This window comes from Camelus bactrianus, chromosome 4, assembly GCF_048773025.1.
Source record: "Camelus bactrianus isolate YW-2024 breed Bactrian camel chromosome 4, ASM4877302v1, whole genome shotgun sequence".
Taxonomy (NCBI): Eukaryota; Metazoa; Chordata; class Mammalia; order Artiodactyla; family Camelidae; genus Camelus; species Camelus bactrianus.
In genome coordinates this window covers 74,428,146-74,434,556 of record NC_133542.1, presented here as the reverse complement: position 1 = coordinate 74,434,556, position 6,411 = coordinate 74,428,146, and positions in this window count along the sequence as shown.

Genomic DNA, 6,411 nt, shown 5'->3' with positions numbered 1-6,411 from the left:
AACACTGCTATGAACACTTGTGAGACAGTTTTTGTGTGGACATATGCTTTAATTTCTTTGGGTATATACGTAGGAGTGGAATTGCTGGGTCACATGGTAACTCTGTGTTTAACCTTTTGAAGACCTGCTGGATCATTTTCTAAAGTGTCTACACCATTTACATCTCCATCAGCAGTATATGAAGGCTCCAATTTCTCTATATTTTTTAAAATTTTTAAAAATTATTTTTATTTTCTATTTTTATTTTTAAACGGAAGTATAGTCAGTTTACAGTGTGTCCGTTTCTGGTGTGCAGCATAATGTTTCAGTCATACATATACATACATATATTCCTTTTCACATTCCTTTTCATTATAGATTATAAGATATTGAATATAGTTCCCTGTGCTATACAGTATAAACTTGTTGCTTATCTATTTTATATACAATAGTTAGTATCTGCAAATCTTGAACTCCCAATTTATCCCTCCCCACCACCTTTCCCCCCCTGCTAACCATAAGTTTGTTCTCTATGTCTGTGAGTCCGTTTCTGTTTTGTAAGTTCATTTGTGTCATTTTTTTTTTTTTAGATTCCACATATAAGCGATATCATATGATATTTTTCTTCTCTGTCTGACTTACTTCACTTAGGACTGTGATCTCCAGGTCCATCCCTGTTGCTGCAAATGGCATTATTTGATTCTGTTTATGACTGAGTAGTATTCCATTGTATCCCCAGGAGACAAAGCAGAGTCCCCACAGAGAGAGAAAGAACCATGGGGCAGGGTGGGTGGAGGTTAGCAATGCATTTAATTAATTAAACAGGATTACTGTCCAGAATATGCAAAGAAGTCCTCAATATTATCAGGATACAAGCAACCATGTAGAAAAATGGAAACAGACACGAGCAGACATTTAACAGAAGAAAACAGGAACGATCAATTAGCCACAGTACATGAAAAACGGAAAACCTCGCTAGCAATCAAAGAAATGCAAATTAGGGTCACAGTGAAAGCTGCCAGCACACTCACCGCCAGCATTTAACAGGACTGATGGACGATACAGAGCGTTGGAGAGAACAGAGAGAAACTGGGACTCTCCCGCAGTGCTGGTGGGAGGGGACATTGGTTTAACCATTCAGGAAACCGCAAGGCAGTTATCTACTGATGCTTCACACGCCTGACCCGCAATTCCGAGTATCACCGAGAGAAGGGAGTGCCTGTGTATACAAACATGTTCATGGCAGTTCTGTTCCTAACAGCCCCACATCGGAAACAACACGTGTCCGTCAATCATGGCATAGTCCTATAATTAAACGTGCCGTGACAATGAAAAAGACTCCTGATAAATGCCCCTGTGGGGGTGAGTCTCACAGCCAGACCCAGAGGACTGACTGCTGTCTGATTCCATCTAGACGAAGTTCAAGGACAGATAAGAGAAATCACTGTTAATAGACAATCAGAAATAATTAAGTCACCTCTGAGAGGATCATTGCCTGAGGAGGGGCACAAGGAGCCTTCCGTGGGATGTGAATATTCTCTTATCAGTCTGGGTAGTGGTTACACTGAAATCTTAAGCCATGGGCCTAATTGTATGTGGTATATGTTAACTTGAAAGCTGAATGCATCTGAGATAGGCTTAAACAGCATCACACATCTGTGACTGAAGAGAAAACTTTAAAAAAGGCACTAAGTGGGCATGTTACAGAAGGAAACATGAACTAAATACGGGGGGAAAGCTCAAACTTTCTAGTAACCAGGGGAATGCACCCTGGGAGAGCGTTACACGCGCCTAGCCTGGTGGTGGCTGAACAATCTGGCAGCTCCTTACGCTGAGGGAACGGGCAGCGACGGAACGCACGCAGACTATTGAGGGGGGTGAGAAGTTCTAGCGCTTTGGAAACGGGGCTGGGGGGCCAGGGGTCACCTGGGAGAGGGAGGCAGTGGCGCCTGCGCTCGGGCAGCAGTGAGAGGCTGCAGGCGAGTCATCAGAGGCATCAGCATCACCTGAGGAGCTTGTGCAACGTGGAGAGTTTAAGAGCCGCCCTCCCGCCACCCCGCAGGCTCTTGCCTTCTTGCATGCAGCCAGGCTAGGGCACCGCTTTGAAAACAGTTTCGCGATCAGGTCCCTGTATCTTGCTACCAACCTGAGGATGAAGCTGAAACGCAAAGGGGACCAGGGCCAAGAGAATCAGAGAATCGGGGGTTCGGACCTGGGGGCCTGGATTGAGTCGCCCGCCCCACTTGGGCCTCCCGCTGGATGCTCCGGGAGGCTCTCGGAGGCACCTGTCTTGAAAGATCCCCCCACACTTCCAACACTGGTTCGTGTCCCCACTGGGAGTCCTGGGCAGGGGCCCCAGGGTGGTAGATGGCGTGGTTTGTTGTCAAAGAATCACAGCCAGAGGACAGTTCCCCCAACATGGCCATTGTCTCCCTCTTACCCCCGACATCTTTTGCTTGTTTTAGGGAGAAAATAATGAAGGGAGGGAAGGGCACAGAACCTGAAAATCAGAGTACAGCCAGTTGTAGCACTAGCCGTGGTGCTGGGCTGGCTGCCCTCCCGGCGAGGACGGCGTCCTCCCACAACTGCAGGGAGAGGACCTTGGGGTTCTGTGCTTCTCCCTTCCTTTTGAAAACTAATCATGTTTAAGGAGCATGGTTTATGGGGTGAATCTCTGTGCCTGTTTCCATGGGACTGAAGGAGTTCCCAGATTTTCAGTTTAAAAACTGGGCCAGTCTTGGGCAAATTGGGACCAGTTGGTCACCCTACCAGGCTGATCAAATCTGGGAACCACAGGCCAGCTGCTTTCAGGGTTGGAGACACTTAGGAAAGCTAGAGTCCTCTATAGTCATGGTCATAGCTGCTGAGTGAGAGGAGGAGGGGGACATGGAGGGAGGGAAGCGGGGACCAAGTCCCCCAGATCCAGGAAACCCCTTCCTTCCGCAGTGTCCCTCCAGCGCCCTCTATTGACAAAGCTTAACATAGTGCTCATTGCAAAGGGACAACAGGCACTTAAGGGTGAGTTTGGAGCTGAGCATTAAAAAACCAGTAAGTGGCACCTGTGTATCACTGATTTGTTCCTTTTTATTGCTGAGTAATATTCCTTTGCATGGCTAGTCTACGTTTTGCTTATATATTTTACTTCTTGATGGACATTTGAGTTGTTTCTAGGCCTTGGAGTATTATGAACAAAACTGCCATATGTATTTCTAGAGGTTACTTTTTAGGATTCTCTTTGTATCCAGACACCTTGCTAATCTCACTTAATTCTGATAAGTTTATCGGTGGGTTCTTTTATGCTTTTTTCATGCCCAATCATACTGACTGAGGATATGATTTCTATTTTTTCCAGTCTTTATACCTTTCTCGTCTTATTGCAATGGCCAAGAACTGCAGTGCAGTGTCGAACAGGAGTGCTAACAGCAAGTCTCCTTTTTCTTGTTCCTGATCTCAGTAGAAAAGTTTTCAATATTTTACCATTAAGTATGAAATTTGTTGTAAGATTTTTTTAGATACACTTACTAAATTAGGAAGTTAATTGCACTTATTCCAAGATTGCTAAAGTTGGTCCTTTTAAAAATTGTTGAAATTAATCAATCTTTTTTCAGCTTTTGAAATGATCACACAATTTTTCTGTCTTATCCATTTACTGTGGTGAATCACATTGATTATTTTTTCCAGGTTCATTCCTAGAGTAAACCACTTAAAAAAAATTTTTTTACTATCTATTAAATGCATTTATTCAAATATATAATGAATTCCTTTTGAGGACATTTTGTTTAGGCTTTTTGCACCTGTGTTTGTCAGTAAGCTTGGCCTTGTCTTACTGGGGTTCCTACCAAAGCAGACCCCGAGACAGGAGGGGCCTGGGGTACTGGGAGGTGACCCCAAGCAGCACGCGTGTGGGAATGGGGACGTGAGACAGAAGAGGGAGAAAAGCCAGTAAGTCTAGGTTAGTGGGCGCGATACTGCTGTGGGCAAGTGGGGTGCTGTCCCACTGCGGGTCCTCCGAGCATCTCTGTGGAACACCCCTCAGAGTCATGCCTCCTGGAGAAGGGCATTTTTATCTTATTTCTCATTCCCCATTGCTTTAGAGTTGCCTCAAGGGGAGTTGACTCCCCAACACTACTGCTGTCTGCAACCAAGCAAGTTCCTGGGGTGCCAAAGCCCTCAGGCAGAGAAAAGAGACACCGATGCTCAGGCTGAGACGTGGTCAGGTGCTGGAACCTGTTTACTGCGTGTAACAGTGGGTCAGCGAAGCCAAGGGCATTCAGTGAGTGACAGGCAGCAAGCTTCTGCTACAGTCCACCCCTTAGGCTGCCCCACTGCATCTGCTCTGGGGCTGTTTCAGAAGCACGCCCTTCACCACTGAGCTAAACCCTCCCCCTCAGCTACTTTTCGATTAGTGTCTGCATAGTATAGTTTTCCATCCTTTGAAACTATCTGTATCCTTATGTTTTATCACTCTTAAGCTACATTAAAAGAAAATCAGTCGGACAATCTTTGCTTTAATTGGATGGTTTATTTGCATGTAATTTAATTACTGCCCTATTTCAGTGTAAACCCCTTATCTTACTGTTTGCTTTTCCTTTTCCCAGCCTATTCTATATTCATTTCTTCCTCCTTTCTTGCCTTTTGGGTTATTTAAAAAATGTTCTAGTTTCCTCCCTCAATTACTTTAATTATAGACCCTCTTGCTCTTCTTCAAGAGTTTACTCTAGAGAAAACATTACTTGTCAAAGTCTAATATGGATTCATTCTATCTGTTCCTGTTCAGGTCCAGGACTTAAAAGAACCAAGTGCCTGACTCCTCGCAGACCTGTCTTATTTCAGAAGCTAGGGCGTTCTGGGGGTTCGTGCAGCCACCTGTGCCTGCCTGCCTCCCCTTCTCAGTGCTCTTCCTTCAGCTTAGTTCCACCCGGCACCACCCTTGGAATTTCCTTCGGTGCTGGTCTGTGGTGATGTGTTATTTTCCACTTTTGTCTGGAAGTGTCTAACTTTCACTCTGAAAGGACTGTTTTTCCAAGCTCAGAATTCTAGGCTAGAAGTTACTCTTTCAGCCCCTCCAAAGGCACCTTCCCACTGCCTTCTCACCTTCATCATTTCCATCAAGAAGTTGATTTTAGTAAGTCTTATTACTGATTTTTTAAGGTAATTTGTCTTTTTACTTTGACTGTTTAAAATTTTTGATTTTCAGCAGTATTACTATTTTAATTTTTATTGAAGTATAATTTATTTATAATGTGTTCATTTCTGGTGTACAGCATAGTGATTCATTTATACATAAGGTATACATATAAAGGTATATATACATAAATATATATATATATATATATACACACACACATATATATATATATTCCTTTTTGTATTTTTTCATTATAGACCATTACAAGGTACTGAGTATACCTTTTCTATGTCTGTGAGTCTGTCTCTGTTTTGTAAGTAAGTTTATTTGTGTCCTTTTTTAAAAAATATTCCACATATAAGTGATACCATAAGGTGTTTCTCTTCCTGGCTTACTTCATTTAGCATGACAATCTCCAGGTCTATCCATGTTGCTGCAAATGGCATAATTTTATTTTTTATGGCTGAATAGTATTCCACTGTATATACAGCTTCTTTATCCTGTCATATGTCAATGGACATTTAGGGTGCTTCCATGTCTTGGCTGTGGTATATAGTGCTGCTATGAGCATTGGGATATATGCATGTTTTTGAATTAGAGTTTCCTCCAGATACATGCCCAGGAGTGAGGTTGCTGGATCATATGGTAAGTCTACTTTTAATTTTTTAAGGAATCTCCATGCTGTTTTCCACAGTGGCTGCACCAAACTACATTCCCACCAGCAGTGTAGGAGGGCTCCCTTTTCTCCACACCCTCTCCAGCATTAATCATTTGTGGACTTTTTAATGATGGCCATCTGACTGGTGTGAGGTGATACCTCACTGCAGTTTTGATTTGCATTCTTCTGATAATTAGCGATACTGAGCACTTCTGTGTGTGCCTATTGGACATTCGTACGTCTTCAGTGGAGAAATGTTTTAGGTCTTCTGCCCATTTTTTAGATTGGGATTTTGTTGTTGTTATTGAGCTGTTTGTATGTTCTGGAAATTAAGCCCTGTCAGTCTCATCATTTGCAAACATTTTATCCCATTCCGTCAGTTGTCTTTTTGTTTTGCTTATGGTTTCCTTTGCTGTGCAAAAGCTTGTAAGTTTAATTGGGTCACATTTCTTTATTTTTACTTTTATTTCTATTGCCAGGGTAGACTGTCCTAGGAGAACATGGCTAAGATTTATGTCAGAAAATGTTTTGCCTATGTTTTCTTCTAGGAGGTTTATAGTGTCTTGTCTTGTATTTAAGTCTTTAAGCCATCTTGAGACTGTGTATGGTGTGGGGGTGTTCTGACTTCACTGATTTACATGCAGCT